Here is a 21,349-nt window from a genome sequence, read left to right on the forward strand (position 1 = left end):
TAGATATAGATCGCATAACTTCCTCTCCGCAAACTTATGAGTTGAACCCCACTTTTGGACAAGATTAATCTATTTATAAACTTTTGTCTTTTCATTCCCATCTGAAGGTCAATCATGTTCCCTCAGCTATTTGTCTTCTACATTGATGCTTCTCGTAATTTGCCTCTACAGCAAGCAAATGACTCCTCGTGGATTTTCTAAAATATATTTTAACTTTCTCCCTACCCTAGTTCTACAGCATCATCCTTGGAGTTCCATATCCACGCAATGATGCCACGTACATGTTCGCACAAAGTTCCATTACTCATACTTCATTTCTGTGTTAAAGGTTCTTGAGCTGTAGGCTTTGGTAGATAGGGAATTTTTTCTTCTGTAATAATGATACCAATGACCTTTTTATTTTGACCTCTTAAGTAAACTAACTCAGATTTAAATGAAAGGAGAAAACAAATATTTTTGGGTGATGTTGATCACTTGAAGCCAAGAATGCTCCTGCATCACAATGAATCTCAGAATAACCCCCTCAGTCAAATTCCACGCTGCAATTGAAAAGAAGGAATTCAGAATTAGAGGTTTTGATTGAAAATTTGTTAACAGGGGTTCTCACAATGAAGATTCACCCCTCAAACCCCTGCACTTGGTATGAAAGCATCCATCTAGACGAAAATCTTCAAGCTTGGCTTCACTAGGAAAATGATCAGATATTGATCAAGGACCTTAGTGATAGCTCAAATTTCAAAGTGTTCTAAAGAGTGTTGAACCTGAGCGACCGGATAGATCTCATCTTTTCGAACCAACTAGTGTGGTTCATCGTCAGGACAAGTTATTCTTTCAACTATTATGGATCACAGAAGCCTCAATTCAACTATAGATCTCATCTTCTTGATTCCGACACTGCAAACGGTTCAAAAAACCGACACCATATGACATAGTTATTGCAATTTGAAAAAGTCCAGTAAACTGCAATTTATGGACATTTGACCAAGAATAATTTGATTTTTGGAAATATTAATTAAACATCTTTATTTAAGTTTCGTATTGAGCATGTGGGTAGTATTCAGAAAGTGGGAAATGGTATCTCACACGGACAAAAAGATGTAAATGGTATTCTACGATTTCATGTGATTAACCTTAGTGGTCAACACATAGTAGGGGAAAACTACTTTTCTCGCGCGCTCTCGACCTGATATTGGTCCTACAAGAATCTGCGTGAGATTGCGTGAAAACCGTTCGATTGGACAGGTCACATCGACGGTGGAGATCGTCGGGGTTAGTTGGTGAGTGGACGATGCGATATCCGTTGGATCGAGTGAGATAGATCGACGATAGAGATTCCGCTATTTGAAATGTTTTTGGTGAGGATTATCCCTAACCGCCTCATATGCGTGCCCAAACAGTTATTGTAACGGCTCACCTTTGACAATTTAGCTTGGTAGAGCAGCTAAAAAGGTGGATATGCCATATTTAATTGGAGTTAAGTGCAGTTCACCAAATTTGGTGGAGTATCCCTAGGGGATATTGACTAAATGCACTCCAGGAGCAGTTTTCGACTAGAGAGAGTGAAACAAGAGGCTAGCTAGGATAATTGGAGCCTTCTGAAGCCAATGGAACAACCTAGAGAAGCTGAAGAAGTCATCTTCATAGAGATTTTCATCCACGGATATTTTGGAGCTAAGGGCCACTAGGAGTTGGAGGCAGTTGTAGGAGCTACTAGTACTCGTTCTCAGCGAACCAACAATCATTCCTGACTGTAATGAGTCTTCTGAATCCATCGCAGGGATTTGTAAAAGGATTTGAAGAATTCTAAAGGCCGAGATGCTATAGGGAAGTTTCAAGCAGCCCAGTTCCAACCATGGAGGAAGGCCTAATTTGGGGATGCAGTGCTCATTTTGAGCAAATGATCAGTCTATTTTCGATGTCTGATATGTGCTAGAGACAGTAGATGAGGTTTCAGTGATAGTTAAAGAATTCTGAAGGAGTTAGTGCCATCAAGAAGCTCAGGGTAGCTCAAAGCACTAATTGAAGGAATCAAGTCTAAGGGACCTTAGATCTGTTTGCAGAGTGATGACAGCCATGATAGGCATATAGATGGTATTCTAAGCCCATTGGTCAAGTTCAGTAACCTTTGGAGTTAAGTGAGGAACTTGTAAAAGAAACTTTGCCATAATCCCAAAGAGCCTAGTCAATATGACAAAAGCTCAAGGAGACGTAGCCCATGATATTCAGGTGAACTCCTAAATTAAATTTGTTGTTATGTGTAGATATTTATTTGCTGCATTATATGGTTGTTATATGTGTTTAATATCAGCAGAAACAAATGGACTTAAAGCACTTAAACAATTAAAAGAAAACATACACCTATCTCAAGTATTTAATTATGCAAATGTCATACATAAGCTAGATCATTTATTTTTCAAGCTTTGAATGGGAGGTTCTTGTAGTCATAACAAGTTGTTAAACCCCCATTTCAAATCAAGTGGTATCAGAGCAGGTTGCTTGATTGACAGAGCAATAGGTTTCTTGTTTGACTTGAAAGCTATTGATAGCTAAGTCCAGGAAAAGACAAGAAGGAAGAAGGGCTGAAGGCATTCTCCTTATCTAAAGGACCTCAAGGAAACCCTTGAAGCACAAGAGGGTTTGTTTGCAAAAGGCTGCTTGAATAAGAGTTTGACTCTACTGCCATTTAGTTCAAAAATTTTGTCAATAGATTTTGAAAGCTTTGTGAATTTTGTTGAAGTTCTTTTGTTCATTTTTATAATGACAACTTCTACAAGTGAGTTTTCAAAATCCTCCTCCTTCACAAGATTCTTTGATGAAGACATGAAGCAAGACTTGTTCATCATGATGGATATGGTGAAACAAATGTACGAAGATGAAAGGAAGAGCACAAAACTTCGAGAACAATTGAATTCCATGAAGGAAGAGAAGCAGTTGCTTTTTGACAAGTTGCACGGAATGGAGAGCCAACTTCATATTGCAAATATGAACCTAGAAAGGATGCATGAGTTGGAGACATAGCTTCTTGTTGCCAAAGAAGCCTTAGTCAAGCATCAGTTTGAAGAAGAGGTAAACAATCCTAGTTTGTCTTCAATTTCCTCTAAGAATGTTTATGTTGGTTCTTTTGAAAAACATACAAGAGGCATAGGGTCCAAGTTGATGTCAAAAATGGGCTATGAAGGAAAAGGATTGGGCAAACATGCATAAGGCATTGTTGAGCCAATAATGGTTGAGGAAAGGCCTAAGTATTTGGGTCTTGGCTATGGACAATCTTATGGAGAAAGTTCCAAAGCAGCCATGAAGGCAATTGAAACAGTTCCTAGAAGGAGTTTCATTTTAGGTTCTCTACCTCAAGTTTGTAAAAATTGAATTCATGGGGAATGCAATCATTTGAAACATACTTTGCAAGAAGAAGGTGTTCATAAGCATGCACTCGAACAAGAGAGTTGTGAAAGCTCTAAAATCATTGAAGAGATTGATGGTGTTTCGAAGGGAGCCACTTCTTCATTCGATTCACCTTCTCATGAAGGTAACAAAGGTGAAAGGGAAATGTATAAATCTGATTTCAATCACATTTCTTTTGATTATGTTAAGCATTGTAAATTTCCACATAAGCATTGGAAAAAAAATGCATGTTCCTTTTATGGTTTGGTTAACCATATTGTTTCTAGATGTTGGAAGAAAATGGCCACATACAGGAAACTTTTGAAGAAGAGGAGGCAAGAAGCCAAAGGTCCATTGGACAAGGCAAATTATGCTATAAAGAGGATGAACATGTGTTGCACTTATTGCCATAAGCAAGGACATATTGCTGAAAAGTGTTGGATTTTGAATCCAACAATGCTTCCACGAAATTTGAAGAAGGTGGAAAAAGAAAATGGCAAGAATGGAAATGAAGTTTCCATAATTGATGTGTTTCAGGATGATTCACATGTTGATGTCGATGTGCAGTTAAAGGAAGCGCCTTTGATGTGGATTGGTAAGAAATGGTTAGAGTTCTTATCCAATTAAAGTTGCATGTCTTTTGATTTGATACATTTCTTTGCCAATGGAATGCAAGTTGCGAGGTTTTACCAAAAAGGTGAATGAAAAAGTTGAGTATGAGACTTGCTTTATTGCACCAAAATTATGATAATTTCAGCTTTGTAGGTATATTTACATATGATTAAGGATCTTGTACTTATGATTGTGCTTGAGAGAAAGTTGAAGAATGGAATACATGCATGAGAATGGTGTGTATGAACAAAGGAATGTTGATGATTTCATTGTATTTGAACATGTATGTGTAATTGACTTGATGGTTGATAGCTTTGTTTAAACATGCATGCAATGTCATATCGACTTGGAAAAGTTGATTGTGTCTCCAAGATTGAAAAAGGGAGATAACGATGAAGTGTTTTCACAAGAGGTGGAATTCTTTCTACTTTGAAAAAGAATCGTCAAGTTCTTTTTGTACATGCTTGACTTGGAGAGTCAGTTGTTTGAAAAAGGTATGTTTTTGTCGGCTTGTGATTTAGTCGATCATTTGTACACAAGATGTAAGAGACATGATGATGATTCACATGATGTGAATTTATGTTGTCAAGTTGTTTCTTGCATTATGTTGTTTTTGACAAGATGTCAGAAGAAGATTTGCAGCAGCAAAAGTCGCCATAGAAGTGGCTTGGTAAGAAGTGGTTTGACTTCTTGACCCAATAAAACATACTTTCATTGGTACATATGCAAATTTCAGTTAAGTATGCATATATTTATGATGTAATCTCACGTTTGTTTGAGCCACCTTGGGTCGATGATCAAGGAAGCGATGTTCAGCTACCTTCTGTAAACTTCTCAACAGAAATTCTGAATGAGTTCAAGGAAGACAATTCTTAACAGGAGGACAAGCGCATCCAAGAAGGGAAGTATTGACTACCTTCGAGTTTTGGTTCAAAGGCACTAGCCATGCAAGGCAAGTGTATGGAGGCTAAAAGAAGAGGGTGTTGTACTCTCATCTACTGTACAGATCAATATATCAGTGTTTTGGGGTCCAAAAGATTCCTAATGGGGAGGAGTGATCAAATATTGATCAAGGACCTTAGTGATAGTTCAAATTTCAAAATGTTTGAAAGAGTGTCGAACTTGAGCGACCAGATAGATCTCTTCTTCCTGATTCTGACGCCGTGAACAGTTCGAAAAGCCAACACCGTATGAAGGAGTTATCGCAATTTGAGTAAACTGCAATTTATGGACATTTGACCAAGAATAATTTGATTTTTGGAAATATTAATTAAATGTCTTTCTTTAAGTTCCGTATTGAGCACGTGGGTAGTATTTGGAAAGTGGGAAACGGTATCTCGCGCGGACAAAAAGCTGTAAATGGTATTCTACGATTTCATGCGATTAACCTTAGTGGTCGACACGTAGCATGGGAAAACTACTTTTCTCGCGCGCTCTCAACCTGATATCGGTCGTGCAAGAATCTACACGAGATTGCGCGACAACTGTTCGATTGGACGGGTCACATCGATGGTGGAGATCGTCTGGGTTAGTTGGTGAGCGGATGACGCGATATCCGTTGGATCGAGCGGGATAGATTGATGGTGGAGATTCTGCTATTTGAAATGCTTCCGGTGAGGATTATCCCTAATCGTCGGGATTATACCGCCTCATATGTGTGCCCAAACAGTTATTGTAACGGCTCACCTCCTACGGTTTAGCTTGGCGAAGCGGCTGAAAAGGCAGATATGCCATTTTTAACTGGAGTTAAGTGCAGTTCACTAAATTTGGTGGAGTATCCCTAAGGGATATTGACTAAATGCACTCGAGGAGCAGTTTTCAACAAGAGAGAGTGAAACAAGAGGCTAGCTAGGCTAATTGGAGTCTTCTGAAGCCAATGGAATAGCCCAAAGAAGCTAAAGAAGTCATCTTCATAGAGATTTTCATCCAGGGAGATTTTGGATCTTAGGACCACCAGGAGTTGGAGGCAGTTATAGGAATTACCGGCGCTCGTTCTCAGCGAAACAACAGTGATTCCTGACCGTAATGAACCTTCTGAATCCATTGCAGGGATTTGCAGAAGCATTTGAAGACTTCTAAAGGCCGAGATGCTATAGGGAAGTTTCAGGCATCTTAGTTCCAACTGTGGAGAAAGGCCTAGTTTGGGGACGCAGTGCTCATTTTGAGCAAATGATCAGTGTATTTTCGGTGTCTGATATGTGCTGGAGACAATAGATGAGGTTTCAGTGATAGTTAAAGAATTCTGAAGGAGTTAGTGCCATCAGAAAGCTCAGGGTAGCTTAGAGCACTGATTGAAGGAATCAAGTCTAAGGGAGCTTAGATCTGTTTGCAGAGTGGTGACAACCATGACATGGATATAGATGGTCTTCTAAGCCCATTGGTTCAGTTCAATAATCTTTGGAGTTGAACATGGAACTTGTAAAAGAAACTTTGCCGTAATCCCAAAGAGCCCAGTCAAGATGACAAAAACTCAAAGAGACGTAGCCCACGATATTCGGATGAACTCCTAGATTAAATTTGTTGTTATGTGTAGATGTTTATTTGCTACATTATATGGATGTTATATGTGCTTAAGATCAGCAGAAACAAATGGACTTAAAGAACTTAAACAATTAAAAGAAAGCATACCCCTGTCTCAAGTATTTAATTCCGCAAATGTCATACATAAGCTAAATCATTTATTTGTCAAGCTTTGAGTGGGAGGTTCTTGTAAGCATAACAAGTTGTTAAACCCCCATTTCAGATCAGAAAAAAAACCCTAGTTTTAGAGCTTGATCAAGATTTTCCTGTCAATTGTTTACCTGTGCCTTCTCTTATATTTTGTTGGTTCATGGTTGCTCAATGGACAATGAAGTCCAAAGCAGTGTTGTGAACATCTTGATAACATCCTGATTTTATTTCGAAATCACGATTTTTTGGCCTAGCCAATGTTTGCCGATTTTTACCGATATTTTCCCGATTTTTACTATTTTTTGGTTTTTTAGACCCTTGCTGATTTATCCCGATGCTAATGTTTGTAACATTGGCCCAAAGCAGTTTAATGGAAAGCTAATAACCCTTTTAATGTCTTGGTTATCTTTTCAATATTCTGGTTGTTAAAAAACACTCCGTGTTGAAACCAATGTTGATAATATTGGCTATACTTTGCGAAATATCGTGATATTTTCAAGCAAACAATATTTCGGCAAGTAAATATAGCGATATTTTCAGATTTGAAAATATCACGATATTTTGAAAATCTTGGCTAAATATAGCGATATTTTGAAAATATCGGCTAAGTATCACCATATTTTGAAAATATCGGCTAAATATCATTATTGCTTTATATGTCTAAAAATCTGAGAAAATTGGTTTTTTATGTTTGCTGATATTGTTGATAAATTTTTTTCAGGATCCTCGCTGATATTTTGCCGATACCGATATTTTCAACACTGGTTGAAACTGTAGTTTCAATTTTGGTGGTGTTATGTTCTTTCTGGGTTTCTGTTTAAGCATATGGAAACCCTATTTAATGGTTTTGTACTCCTTTCATCTCCTTTAAATATAACTTTATCAGAAAACAAACCTCCTTTTTTTGTAGCTCTCTCATAAGTATTATCAAATAGATTCTATCTCACATGTATTTTCCCTTGATCTGACTTCGCTAGATTGCCGCTGGCATTATGCATGTCACTATTTCCATTCTTACCACAGGCAGTAACCAAAACCAGAATGCTGCTAAAGGACTCCAGTTTCTGGATTCTGCTTATCTTCTCTACTGTCCAAGTTATGACACCGATACAATGCTTTCCAAATGATGTAATTGGGCCACCCTGGTACTGAGTTATAAATCAACTCCAAAGGAGGTAGAAAACACAACGGAGAGTTCTTTTCCTGTCACTGGAAAATGTGATAAGTCAGAACAATATGGAAGGTCCATGGGATCATAGCGTGGAACAGCCTGCAACTGTAATTCACATAATGGGGTAAGGAGAAATTATAAGATTGGACATGCCCATAGGACAAAATTCTTCTTATTTCGATCATTAAGTGCAACAGGTGTTCATAAGAAGGTGTCACAAGATAGCCCAAGGGGTTAGCTTAACCAGTTATCACCAAGAGTGTTGGACATTTAGCTAGTTCAGTAGCAGTGGGTGCCCAGTTTGAATCTCTCTTGATTAGGTGCACTAGTTTAAATTCATTTGTTTACTAGGGATGCCATCCACAAATATGGGGAAGCATCTGTTGGATTTCTCCACAAGGTTTTCATTGAAAAAAAAGATGCTGTAGGAGTTGAAAAGCATGCTGCTATTATGATCTAAGTTGTATTAGGAGCATGAGAGGTTTGTCTTGGTGTTTAAAGGATTTTACAAATGATTGCATTTGCTGCCATTCAAGTCATTAATTATATGCCATATCTGCAAAATAAAAAATAAAAAAACCTATTTTTTATTTTTTTGGACTGCATGTCTATGCTTGGCTTTGGTTAATATATGCATTTCTGTTGTCCTCAGATTCAAGATGGAGAAGCATTGGAAAATAGTTTCTTGTCTTGAATTTTTGGTTGTGTGAAGATATCAGGTTATTTTTTGTTGTTCATTCTATGCAATCACCAGTAATCCCTACAAGTACAAAGACCATCTTGGAAATGATGAAAGCGGTTAGCATCTCTTACAACAATTTTTCGCCCAACAATCTTAGAGATAACCTTAACTGCATTGTGGCAATCACCACACATGCGAAGGCTATTAATAACTTGAATAGGCATTCCAGGGGGTAAGTTCATTAACCCAAAAGCAATAGCTAGCTTCTCACTGTGGTGATGAAGAGAGTGTTCCTTCATCTCCTGATCTGAATCATGCAATGCAAAATTAGTGTCGGGCACATACCCTGCTGCCTCCATCTGCTGCATCAATGCGTCCAACTTTGCATATATCTCTTTTGCTTGTTCATGCAATCTGTCTTCCACAAGAAACATATGCATCTTATTCTTAACCTCAATCCAGCTACATCCTGGCTGCTTCTTAAATCTGCTATTTCTCAATAATTGTCTCAAATTTGCTACCTCTTCCCACTTATGGGCTGCAGCATAAATATTTGAGAGGAGCACATGTGTTGCAACATCATGTGGTTCTACCTCTAAAATCTGTTCTGCAGCATTCTTTGCTAACTCCACATTACCATGAATTCTGCAAGCTGCAAGCAAAGTCCGCCATACAATAAGATCAGGTTGAAAAGGCATATTTTTGATAAAATTCTCTGCCTCAAACAGGTGCCCAGCACGTCCAAAGAGGTCAACCATACAAGCATAATGTTCCATTCTTGGTATTATTCCATGATCTTGAGGAATAGACCAGAAGTACAGAGTACCTTCATCCACAAGGCCTGCATGACTACATGCATAAAGAACAATAAGGAAGGTGGTGCTATTTGGCTTCATGCCTGTCAGGCACATATTTTCATAATATTGGAGGGCCTCCTTGCCACAGCCATGATGGGCAAGTCCTGCAATCAGAGCATTCCAACCAACTAAGTTGCGCTCTGGCATTTTATCAAAGATGCATTGTGCATCTTCTATATTCCCACATTTGGCATACATGTCCACAAGGGCACTGCCCACCATGGTATCTAACTCAAACCCGGTTTTATTGATGTAGGCATGGACTCGCTTTCCCTGCTGCAGTGCTGCTAGGCTAGAACACGCTTTTAAAACACTGGCAAATGTGAACTTATCTGCATTAATGCCTGCCTGTAGCATTTGGAAAAAGAAACTCAAAGCTTTTTCACCTTGCCCATGTTGAACATATCCTGCAATAATTGATGTCCAAGATATACAATTTTGTGTTGGTATTTGACTGAATAATTTCAATGCATCTTCCATGTTTCCAGCTTTTGCATACATATCGACAGCAGCATTACCCACAGAAACAGCTGACCTAAATCCAGCTTTAATAATGTGAGCATGAACCTGATTGCCCTCTTCCAGAGCCGCTACTGCGGAACATGCATTAAGAACACTGGTGAAAGTAAACACATCAAATTCCACGGTAGCATGTTTCATTTGTATAAATAGCTTTAGGGCTTCCTTAAAGTTTCCATTCTGTACATATCCTGCAATTATTGCATTGAAAGAAACCAAATTCCATTCTGCTATTCTATCAAAAACGTTTCTTGCATCTTCCATGTTTCCACACTTAGCATACATGTCAACAAGGGCACTCGCTACAAAGGCATCCAGTTGAGACGTTTTGATAACATGGGCATGAACCCACTTACCCTGTTCCAAACATGCTAGACCACCGCATGCCCTCAAAACACTGGCAAATGTGTAGCTGTCAATCACTATACCCGACTGCTGCATTAGAGAAAAGACTCTCAGTGCCTGGTCACCATACCCGTTCTGAACACATGCTACAATCATAGATGTCCAAGAGACCAAATTCCTTTCAGGCATTTCATCAAACACTTGGCACGCATCCTCCAGGTTTCCGCATTTGGCATACATATCAAGAAGGGCACTGCCCACATAAACGTCCCCTTGAAATCCAACTTTCAGGATATGAACATGGACCTGCTTCCCTCCTTCCGGAGCGGCCGCCACTGCGCTAGCTCGAAGAACGCTGGCAAAAGAGAACTGATTTGGATTTACACCTGCCATTATCATTCTACAGAAGAGTTTCTGCGCCTCTTCCTCATTACTACACTGAGCATATCCAGCAATCATTGCAGTCCAAGAGACCACGTCTCGTTCAGTCATTGTTTCAAACACTTTGCGTGCATCTTCCAAATTGCCACACTTAACATACATGTTAATGACATTGTTTTGCAGATAATTGTTTCGCTGAAATCCAGTTTTATTTATGAAGGCATGAACCCTTTTTCCCTCTGCAAAAGCCCTCATGTCACTACATAACCGCAAGAGATGAAGGTAGGTACTGGAATCTACCTGGATGCTTTGTTGTTCTGTAAAATTCAGTATGTCCACCGCCTCCTTCAATCGTCTCTCCATGCACAGTTTGATTATACTGTTACAGGTTCTACTAGAAATTTCATGGCTTGCTTTGATAAAAATTAGCCTTTCCTCGGCAGCAAGCTTGCAAATATTTGTCCTGCTACCATGAGGAAACGCCGCATACCAATTTATGTGATTCCAGAGGTGGAATCTAAAAGCAGCTTTCAGAAAACCGTGTGGGTTGTTGGCCGCTACTAATTTGAGCATAGGAGTGAAGATAACATTGTAAAACATATTCATTGCAGAGACTTGTTAAGGAATTCATCTCAATCATACAGTTCAGACAAAACTGAGTTGAACTTACGCTGGAAGATTATTATTATTGACTTAAAACAATCAAGATCAAGTTGCAAATTTGTGTTAATGTGAAACTCCAGAGCGGGTCTGAGTAAGGACCAGGTCGGTTTGAGGATTTTGAATGTCTACAAACAAAGCTACCGAACTTTAGCGGGAAAACCTCAGATTAAGCTTAGTGTCTTCATTGATTATTTTATCACTTACAAACGAGGGAAGTTGATCTTAGAATCAAAATTATTAATACTTGCCTATAATATATTATAGTATACAATATATTAGAAATTTCTCTCTAAGTTGCAAAAGATCAAAGGTATACTACACTATAATATATATTAGCAAGTTGATCACTATTAGTGATTTGCATAACAAGAGGAGAAGATCAAACTAATTTAGGTGGAACGTTTTGTGGTGTGTGATTCAGACTCTAGTTTTGGTTAGCAGCCTCACACTACCGTTGTTATCAACACACCAGTGGAGGTTTCATCTCAAGGCAACTTCAATTTTCTCTCTCTCGTGATTATATTAGACTAACAATCGTTTATGCTTTGAAGCATCTTTTGGTAAAAATCACATTGCAAAAATTATGTCGATGCATTTCAAACCATCTAGTGTGGTTTATTGTCAAGACAAGATGAAGAAATAGATCTAACCATAAGATTAAACAAAGATGGTGCCAAAAATAGATAATCAACTCTAACAGTTAGATTGAAATGACTAGTTTGAATCAAATAAAAATAATATTAAAAATAAGAATAGATCTGAATATTCAATTAAAAATCCCAAAAAATAATAATTTGGGTCAAATTTAACCAAAGAAATAGGGGAAGGTTACCCCAAATAAATGATAAATAAATCAATATCATGGTCAAAATTCAAAGTTATAATTAATTCATATTAAATTAATTAAATAATTAATCAATTTTGTTATCATAATTATTCTTGTTACTATTAACAAAGACGGACAAATAGAATATTGAAAATAACAAGACAAAATTATTTTAAATGAGAATAAAACATTAAATAATAAATTAAAATATTGTTCTTATATTTACATATAGAGGGAAAAAAAATTGGGATGAAGAAATTAATAATAATAAAATCAAAATAAATTAAAGGATGACATAATGAAAAATAGTAAATAATCAAGAATCAAAATAAAGATAAAATAAGCTAGAACCCACAAGGCCATAAAAAAAGGAAACAATGATATGAAACACAGGAAGGGAGGAAAAACTCGAAAAAGGAAAAATTAACCTTAAAATTAGAACCTAAGATGAGATGGTAGGGATCCAACGACTGCTAATGTTCCATCCATCATGTTTATGGATGGACATGATGGATCCCTAATGCTTCCCTAAACTTTCAGTGATGGAAATGGTCAGTCCTTGCAATGACCCGAGCCTCTTCAATGCATATGTGGTGTTTTGTCTTTTCAACACGTTCTACTAATGCTGAGGAGTGGGTCCTCCCATGCTTGATGTCGGTTGCATGCTCTTGAATCCTTTGATTTATTGAGCAGCCAGTCTCACCAATGTAGGGAGTCCCACATGCACATGGGATAACATAGACACCTTTCATGTTCTTAGGGTCCATGGGGTCTTTTACTGACCTTAAGGAGCTATGAATAGTGTTTAGGTGCCTAAAGGTCGAGGGAACCCTATGTTTCCTTAGGATCTTCACAATCTTATCTGTGGTCCCTTGGATAAACGGAAGATGCACCCCTGTGCTCGGATCTTTAGGTTCATTTTTAACCAGGACCTTTATCTGGCTTCTTATTTTTGTCTATGCTATATCTACTTCTATTATATTTTTATGACTCTCAATATGTCTTACTATGCTATATGTGAACACAGTTTTCTTTGACTACCCAACACTACCTATGCATGTAACTATTAATGTGATAGATAGTTAGAATGTTACTAAGTGTCTATGGTTGTCTTTTCTAGGATCATGGGAACAAGTTATTTTCAGTCTACGTGTCTCTGAGATCCCACAATGATTTTTGGAAACAAACGATATCAATGTGAAGTCAGTTGTCTAGTAATATAAATATCTTTATATAGCTTAGATTTGGGGAGATCATCTAGCCACAAATAGAGCCCTACCCATAAGGTCTGTCAAGGTCTCCAATGAAATCGATAATTAAAATATAAATGATTAATTATTAAAGATCATATATTGTTGCGATTAATTTTTTGGGGCTCGATAAGATTAGTCAAAATTAAATATTGTCACACTAATTCCCAACCACTTAAATTATAATTAATTTATAAATATCATTTTCCATATAGAAAATTAAATTCATTCATTAATTTATTATAATGAAAATTTAATAGTTTGATATCTTTACAATAATAATTAAAAAAAAGTATTTTCTTTCAAATTTATTAAACTTATATAATTAATCAACAATTTTACTCAATTTAATTACACAACTAACTTTATATTCTTATCTTCCCATAGATTTCCACTTCCAAACAAATTCCATAATCAAAATTTATAACTAACATAGATCCATATTAACTTCGGATTTACCAAGCCCAGGTTCAAATCTCTTAAGATACAAACCTCATTTAAAGTTAAAATAGATTTGGTCCCTCTCGGCTCATGATAGATCTAGAGTTAATATGGGTTTATGTTGGTTTAAAATTGAGATGGATGGATGAAGATGGATTAGTAACATTTGGTTCAAGTGAATTAATGAAGTCATTGTTTATTTATAACATTTCATAAATGGATGGTTAGTTGAAAATGAATTAATGAGTAGGTTATTTAATACTTTAGACAGATGATGGATAAAAATCAATATTTTTTTACAGTATATTTTAAAAATTCTTGTTTTCTTTTAAATAAATAAGCTATACGTAAATTGATAAAGTAATTATTTTGAACAATTAGATGAATGAAAATGTATTAATAAATTGGCTATTTAATACTTAAGATAGATAAGTACAAACAAATTCATAAATTTCTTTATAGTATTGATCCGAATTGGATCCTAAAAAAACTCTCTATGTTTTCATGACTATTTCAAATTAGGCTAAAAGATTCAAGTCCTAGAAAAGATCAAAACTATCAGAAGGAATCCTCATAACAATTGCAGTTGTGGCCAGAGCGAAGCAACGAGGACCCTCGGTTGAGCGCGCAGACCGTTGGCCCATGGTAAAGCGGAATGGCACAAAACTGGAAAAACCGGAGGCCAGATCAAGAAACATAGGTGAATTCTGATATAGCAGGGCATCCCCCTCAATGAAGGAAAGCCCCGAAGCGCCCAAACCCGAAATCGCTATAAAATTCGGAAAAGTAACAGTTTCGGTTCCGTAGCATGGGATTCCCCAAAATCGGCAGGATATCAGAAGGCTTCGAGGCGGTAAGCAGTTTTGACTGAGTCCCACCCGATGCCACACATCAAATGACACGCATGTGGTAGAAGAGAGAAAAAATTGCCCGCATCGAATGGGTAAATGTCATGCGACTTGTCTGCCTGATATGAAGGACAACCGTAGGAGCTCGGGGGTCCAGATCGATAGTGGAGATATATCCTGATGACTGACCGGATTTGACAAACCAAAAAGCAAGATGACAGGGGATTTGAAGTCTGATGTGGATGATGAGTTGGCAAATGATTCGTGTTTGTGGGCTATCTTGAAGCAAACAAATTAATGACCATTCGAATATGATTCAGGGAATTTTACGCCCAGTTCGTTAGAAAACAAGTGGCCACCTCCCTGTGAAGCATTACCCAGTGATGATGATGCAGAGCAGAGGAATTCGAATGGACAGAGGAAAGGAAACCAGGAGGCCAGGAAGCAGAAACGAGTAGTCAAAGAACAGACTAGCTTTAAAGCCATGAACTGGCAAAAGTAGAACATAGGAGGTAGACAACGAAGAGACACATAAAGCTAATAGTAGAGAACAGAGAGTAGAAGCCGAGCTGACCTGAAGGTAGCATTGAGCCAGACAAAGCCAGAGAGAGTCAGAGAGTCTGTGTACTCCATTCAAGGCTTGAGAGGTTCAAGCAAACTCCTCGGCATAGGGCTGTCATACTACTATGACCCTCAGAGGTCGAGTTTCAGTAAGGAGAGTCTGTGCACTCCATTTCTACTGACTTCACTCTGTTAGTGAGTCTCAAATCAAGCTCATTGTTGTAAAAACTCTGCTTGAAAACATAATAGAGAGGTCACCACTGAAAGGCTGGACCAGGAGACATAGCCCAGGAGCATTGGGTGAACTCCTTATTAAAGTTGTTTTGTTTACATGTTTGACTGTTATGTTTTCTCTGATTGCCTTAGTGTCTATGTATTCTAGCAATCTTATTGATCCGTTGCATAAGTAACATAGGCACATCCATGCACATGAGTCCATAATACCTTTCATTCTTTGTCCTGGATAAATTCCAGATCAAGTGGTAGCAGAGCATAGGGTTACTAAGGCTAGACAAGCTTGTGATGTATTTTGTTGTTGAATGCTAACTAGATTTAAATTAGGAGAAGGAGAATTGTCTGAAACTAACCCAGAAATTGGAAGAGTCTATTCTAAGAGGAAAATGTTAGAAGAAAATCCCTTGGAATCAGACCCCCGGTTCATGGATAGTTTTATGACCCTGAAATCCATGGTGGAGGAAATGTATAGGGACTATAAGAAACATAGAGATGAAGATTCATCCAGCTCTAAACAAGACAAAGGAGTAGAAGAATCTCTCCTCCATGACCACTCTAAAGGCAAAGGGAAAGAATAAAAATTTCTCACGCCTCCTAATAGCCCTGAAAATAAAAAGAAAACATCTTTGATTAAATTAGATGTTAAATTTGATTTACCAATATATGATGGAGAGTTGAATGCAGAGAAGCTGTAAGAAAATTATATATTACGGAGCAATGAAACACATAAAATATTGCAGAAATATAAACACAGAAAACGCACAAAACAAGAGAGACATAGATATACGTGGTTCACCCAGTTTGGGCTACGTCCACCCCGAACAGCCAGTCCTTCCTTTCTATTATCCAGCAAAATGAAGAGACACAACCTACAACAAATCCGTTGTAATATCCTTTGTTTTCTCTCATAGTCTCACCTCTCTGTTTCTCGCTCACAAAAAATACACATCTATATCTCTGCCTCAAATACCCTCATACAAAGAGAGGGGTTGCCTTCTAGGGCAAAAAACCCTAAACTAAACATAAGTTCTACCGTCAGATCATCTGCCTAATGAACGGCCCAGATTGACTAGAAATTACTATACTTTTACAAGGCAATTTTACATTTGTTTTTAGCTTCGGGGGCGTTGCCCCCGAGCCCCCGCCGGGGGACCACTGGCCCCCAGACCCCCCAGCCGGGGGGATCGGCCCCCCCGGACCCCCGCGGGGGGGACAAGTCCCCCCCGCACCCCCCCGCGTGGAGGGGTGTACAAACTTCCTGGGGTATACATTCGGCTGAAACAAAGACCTTTGAACAATCATGCTGCACACACAACAGAAGCTAGATAATTGGATCAGACAGATTGATGTTTATTGTAGAGTGCAAAGCATTGACTCAGACAAGAGTAAGATTCAGCTGGCCAGCCTACGCCTTGGAGGCACTGCCTTGGTATGGTGGGAAGGTAGGACACAAGCTGACATGAAGAAACATGGTAAGATTCTTTCTGTCTGGAGTGAATTTGTTTCTATAATTAAAAAGCAATTCTATCCACTAGCCTACATGCAGCAAGCCATGATGAGCTGGAAAACTCTTTGACAACTAAAAGGGCAAAGTGTACAAGGTTACACCCAAGAATTTAGGAAAAGAGCTTTGATTCTAGGAATTTATTTAGACTCACCTGAGACTCTGTTGAAGTATATAGGTGGTCTACACAGCTACATGAGGCACACTATCCTCATGTTTAATCCCACTAGCATAGATGAGGTATCTGTTTAGGTTACACATCTAGAAGCAAGAGGTAAGAATGGGAACCTAGAAGTTGGGGGATCATCCCAACCCACTGCAAGAAAAAATAAGGAGAAAAGAAAACAGAAATGGAAAGAGAGGAAGACAAACACTGTACGGAAGAGCAAGTCCTCATGCACTCACTCTAAGAAGGATGGGCATGACAATGAACACTACTGGATTCTGCATCCAGAGCTAAAACCTAAGATGTTCGAAGGCAAGAAGAAGAAGACTGTTGTAGCTATTCAAAAAGATTTAGGGTCAGACTCAGGAGATGAAGCAACAATCGAGGCCACAGGTATAAAAGGTAAAAATTCTGAAGCATCTACTAGTAATTCTGCACAATCTACTGATAATGAAGAAAATGATAGAAAAAGATGTGAGCTTTTTCATATTCGAGTTATTTCCAATCATCAAAAGATTGATACTTTATTTGATAGTGGCTCATAAGTAAATTTAATTTCTGAATAAATTGTAAAGAAGTTGGGATTACTAACCACACCTCACAAGAAACCATATCGATTAGGTTGGCTATGTGATAAAGCAAAGCTACAAGTGACTAGACAATGTAAACTAAAGTTTTCTTTTGGGTCAGCATTTGTAGATGAGGTTGATTTAGATATAGTTCCTTTGGATTTATGTGGAATTGTTTTAGGAAGTCCTTACTTGTATGATAGAAAATCTATTTTCTATAGAGCTGAGAACAAGTATCTACTCGTTAAAGATGGAATCGAATATATGGTAAGAGCTCATAAGCTCAAGAATAATTATACTCTCATAAACTCAGGACAGATGAAACGAATTGTAAATTCATGCAAACAATTTTTACTGATGGTTGTAAAGGAAAAGAAACCTGATAAAACCAATGTATTTGAGGGCTATGATGTTAAACAGCAAGCTGATTTAGAAAAAATTGTTTTAGAATATGATGTATTGTTTCAATAACCTAAAGGTTTGCCACCCAAAAAGGAAATAGTGCATGATATTAATTTGCAGCAAGATACTCCATTGCCTAACATCAGAATGTACAGGTTGTCCGCTTTAGAGAATGCAGAAATCAAGAAGCAGGTACATGAGCTGCTCGAGAAGGGGTTCATTAGACCTAGCACATCACCATGTGGGTCTCCAATTGTTTTGGTGAAAAGTAAAGATGGTTCGTGGAGAATGTGCATTGATTACCGAGCACTGAATAAGATAATGATAAAAAATCGTTATCCGCTTCCTCGCGTAGATGATCTATTAGATCAGTTGAAAGAAGTTGTTTGTTTTTCCAAGTTAGACTTGCATAGTGGCTATCATCAAGTCAAAGTTGCAGAGCAAGATGCATGGAAGACTGCTTTCAAAACAAAGCAGGGATTGTATGAGTGGCTGGTTATGCCTTTCGGCTTAACTAATGCTCCCGCTACTTTCATGAGAGTAATGAATGATGTACTCAGACCTTTTCTTGATGATTTTGTTATTGTATATCTGGATGACATTCTTATATTTAGCAAAACGTGGGAAGAAAATTTAAAGCATGTTAAGTAGACACTAGATGTTTTGAAAAGAGAAAAACTTTATGTCAAACTCTCAAAATGTGAATTTGGAAAAATATCTTTGAATTATTTGGGACATATAGTAGGGGGTGGTGAATGGAAGATAGATCCCTCTAAGGTTGCAGTCATTGTAAATTGGCCTAAACACAAATCTGCTATAGAGGTTAGAAGCTTCTTAGGAGCAGCACAATATTGGAGAAAGTTTATTTCTAACTTTTCCTTAATTGCAGTTCCCTTACATGCTTTAACAGGATTGAACAAGGTGTTTCAGTAGGGAGGCCAACACTAGAAAGCCTTCGACACCTTGAAAGAAAAGATTAGTACAACACCAGTACTAGCACTGCCCGATCTTCAAAGACCATTTGAGATTGAAACAGGTGCCAGTGACTATGCCATGGGAGCAGTGTTGATGCAACACGGTAAACCCATATGTTATCATTATGAGACATTTAATTATGTAGTAGTTAACTATCCCACGTATGATAAAGAATTGTATGCATTAGTACAGAGTGTGAAAAAGTAGAAACATTACTTAATGGGAAAAGAGACAGTTATACATATTGATCATCAACCACTTCAATATTTACACTCCCAAACTAAGTTGCAGCAATCAAGACACTATAGATGGATGGGTTTTCTACAACAGTTTCATTTTGTCATCAAATATAAAAAGGGCATACACAATAAAGTTGCAGATATGTTATCTAGACCAATTATACATGCATCTACTATACTTAAGCATAATTCAGTATAACACGAGAGCTACATTGAACAATATGCTCAAGATATAGATTTTAAAGATGTATATGCAACTTTAAGTCAAGGCAAATGAGTAGAAGAATTGGATTATCATATTAAGGACCAACTCTTGTATCATTGTGGGAAGCTATGCATTCCACAAACTGAAAGAGTAAAGATAATTCGAGAAGCACACACTTCTCTAATATCATGTCACTTTGGTGTAAGTAAAATGGTTGCACAGCTGCAAAGATTTTGTTATTGGAAAAAAATGAATGAGACAGTTTCTAGATATGTAAGAGGGTGTACCATGTGTGCTAAAAGCAAGCCCAACAATAGAAAACTAGGCTTGTACACTCCACTACCAATTCCTTCTCATCCTTGGGAAAGTGTTTCCATGGAATTTGTTGGAGGACTGCCAGCAAAATGTGTATTTTAATACCTTGTAACAAATAGATTATAGCTGAACAAATTGAAAATTTGTTCTTTCAGCATGTATGGGTTCATTTTAGATTACCCACTTCCATAATATCTGATCGAGATACCCGATTTGTTGGGAAATTTTGGTCAAGTTTGTGGGAATTAATGGACACCAGGCTGAAGAAAAGCATAGCTTTTCATCCGCAAACAGATGGCCAAACGGAAGTGGTCAACAGGACAGTGATCCAGTTGCTCAGAGGCTATTGTAGCAAGCATCCCAAACTTTGGGATGAACATTTATGTTATGTGCAACATGCTTACAACCGAGCTAAACATTCTTCTACACAGAGATCTCCTTTTGAGACTTGTTTTGGTTTCACATCAAGGTCTCCCTTGGATTTTGTCTTTGGTAAAGACATAGCAGTTGATGGACACAGTGATGTGGACAAGGAAACCAAGTTCATTGAACAAATTCAAGAGATTCACTTGGCAGTACAGGAACAGCTGGAAAAGAGCCAAGCCAAGTACAAGGCAAGGCATGACAAGCATTGGATGGAGCATAGTTTCCAAGTTGGTGACCAAGTCTGGCTATATATCATCAAAGACAGAATGCAAGGTGAAGGTAAGAAGATGAAGCCAATAAGGTATGGACCTTTCAAGATACTTGAAAAAATTGGTGAGAATTCTTTTCGCCTTGATCTACCAGCTTACATGCACATTTACTCAGTTGTTAATGCAGACAACTTGAGACTATTTGAACCTTCATTGATTGAAGATCCCGAAGAGTAGAGTCAATTGCCTTCTATTGATGATTCGTTACCTGAATATCTTAATGAGTTGCAGGAAGATACAATTCTGGACAGGAAGGTAAGAACTACACGCAGAGGAAATGTTGAGTACCTCAAGATCAGACTCAAAGGTTCAAAGCCAAGCAGTGCGAAATGGATAGAAATTGAGCAAGTGAGGAAGAAATACCATCACTTGATTGATGCTTAAAGAAAACCAAATTTTGGTGGTCCAAAAGCTTTTTTAGTGGGAAGGCTGTGATCCGAATTGGATCCTAAAAAAACTCTCTAAGTTTTCATGACTGTTTCAAATTAGGCTAAAAGATTCAAGTCATAGAAAAGATCAAAGCTATCAGAAGGAATCCTCATAACAAATGCAGTTGTGGCCAGAGCGGAGCAACGAGGACCCACAGTCAAGCGTGCAAATCATTGGCCCATGGTAAAGCATAATGGCAAAAAACTGGCAAAACCGGAGGCTAGATCAAGAAACAGAGGTGGATTATGATACACGATTAGCGTTAAGCGCTAATTGCGTATCACAGGGTGTCCCCCTCAGTGAAGGAAAGCCCCGAAGCGCCTGGACTCGAAATTGACATAAAATTCAGAAAAGTAACAGTTTGGTTCCGTAGTGCGGGATTCCCCAAAACTGGCAGGATATCGGAAGG

The 21,349-nt window shown here is 38.0% G+C and overlaps 1 pseudogene; it reads right to left on the reverse strand.

The window, feature by feature from the left end:
- Nucleotides 1-8,581: 8,581 nt before the first annotated feature.
- LOC149267523 (pentatricopeptide repeat-containing protein At2g03880, mitochondrial pseudogene) lies at nucleotides 8,582-11,224 on the reverse strand (annotated as a pseudogene).
- Between the last annotated feature and the right edge of the window lie 10,125 nt (nucleotides 11,225-21,349).

The sequence above is a fragment of the Pinus tabuliformis genome, chromosome 6 (assembly GCF_031772625.1).
Source record: "Pinus tabuliformis cultivar Carrire ecotype Pingquan chromosome 6, CPIR1, whole genome shotgun sequence".
Lineage (NCBI taxonomy): Eukaryota > Viridiplantae > Streptophyta > Pinopsida > Pinales > Pinaceae > Pinus > Pinus tabuliformis.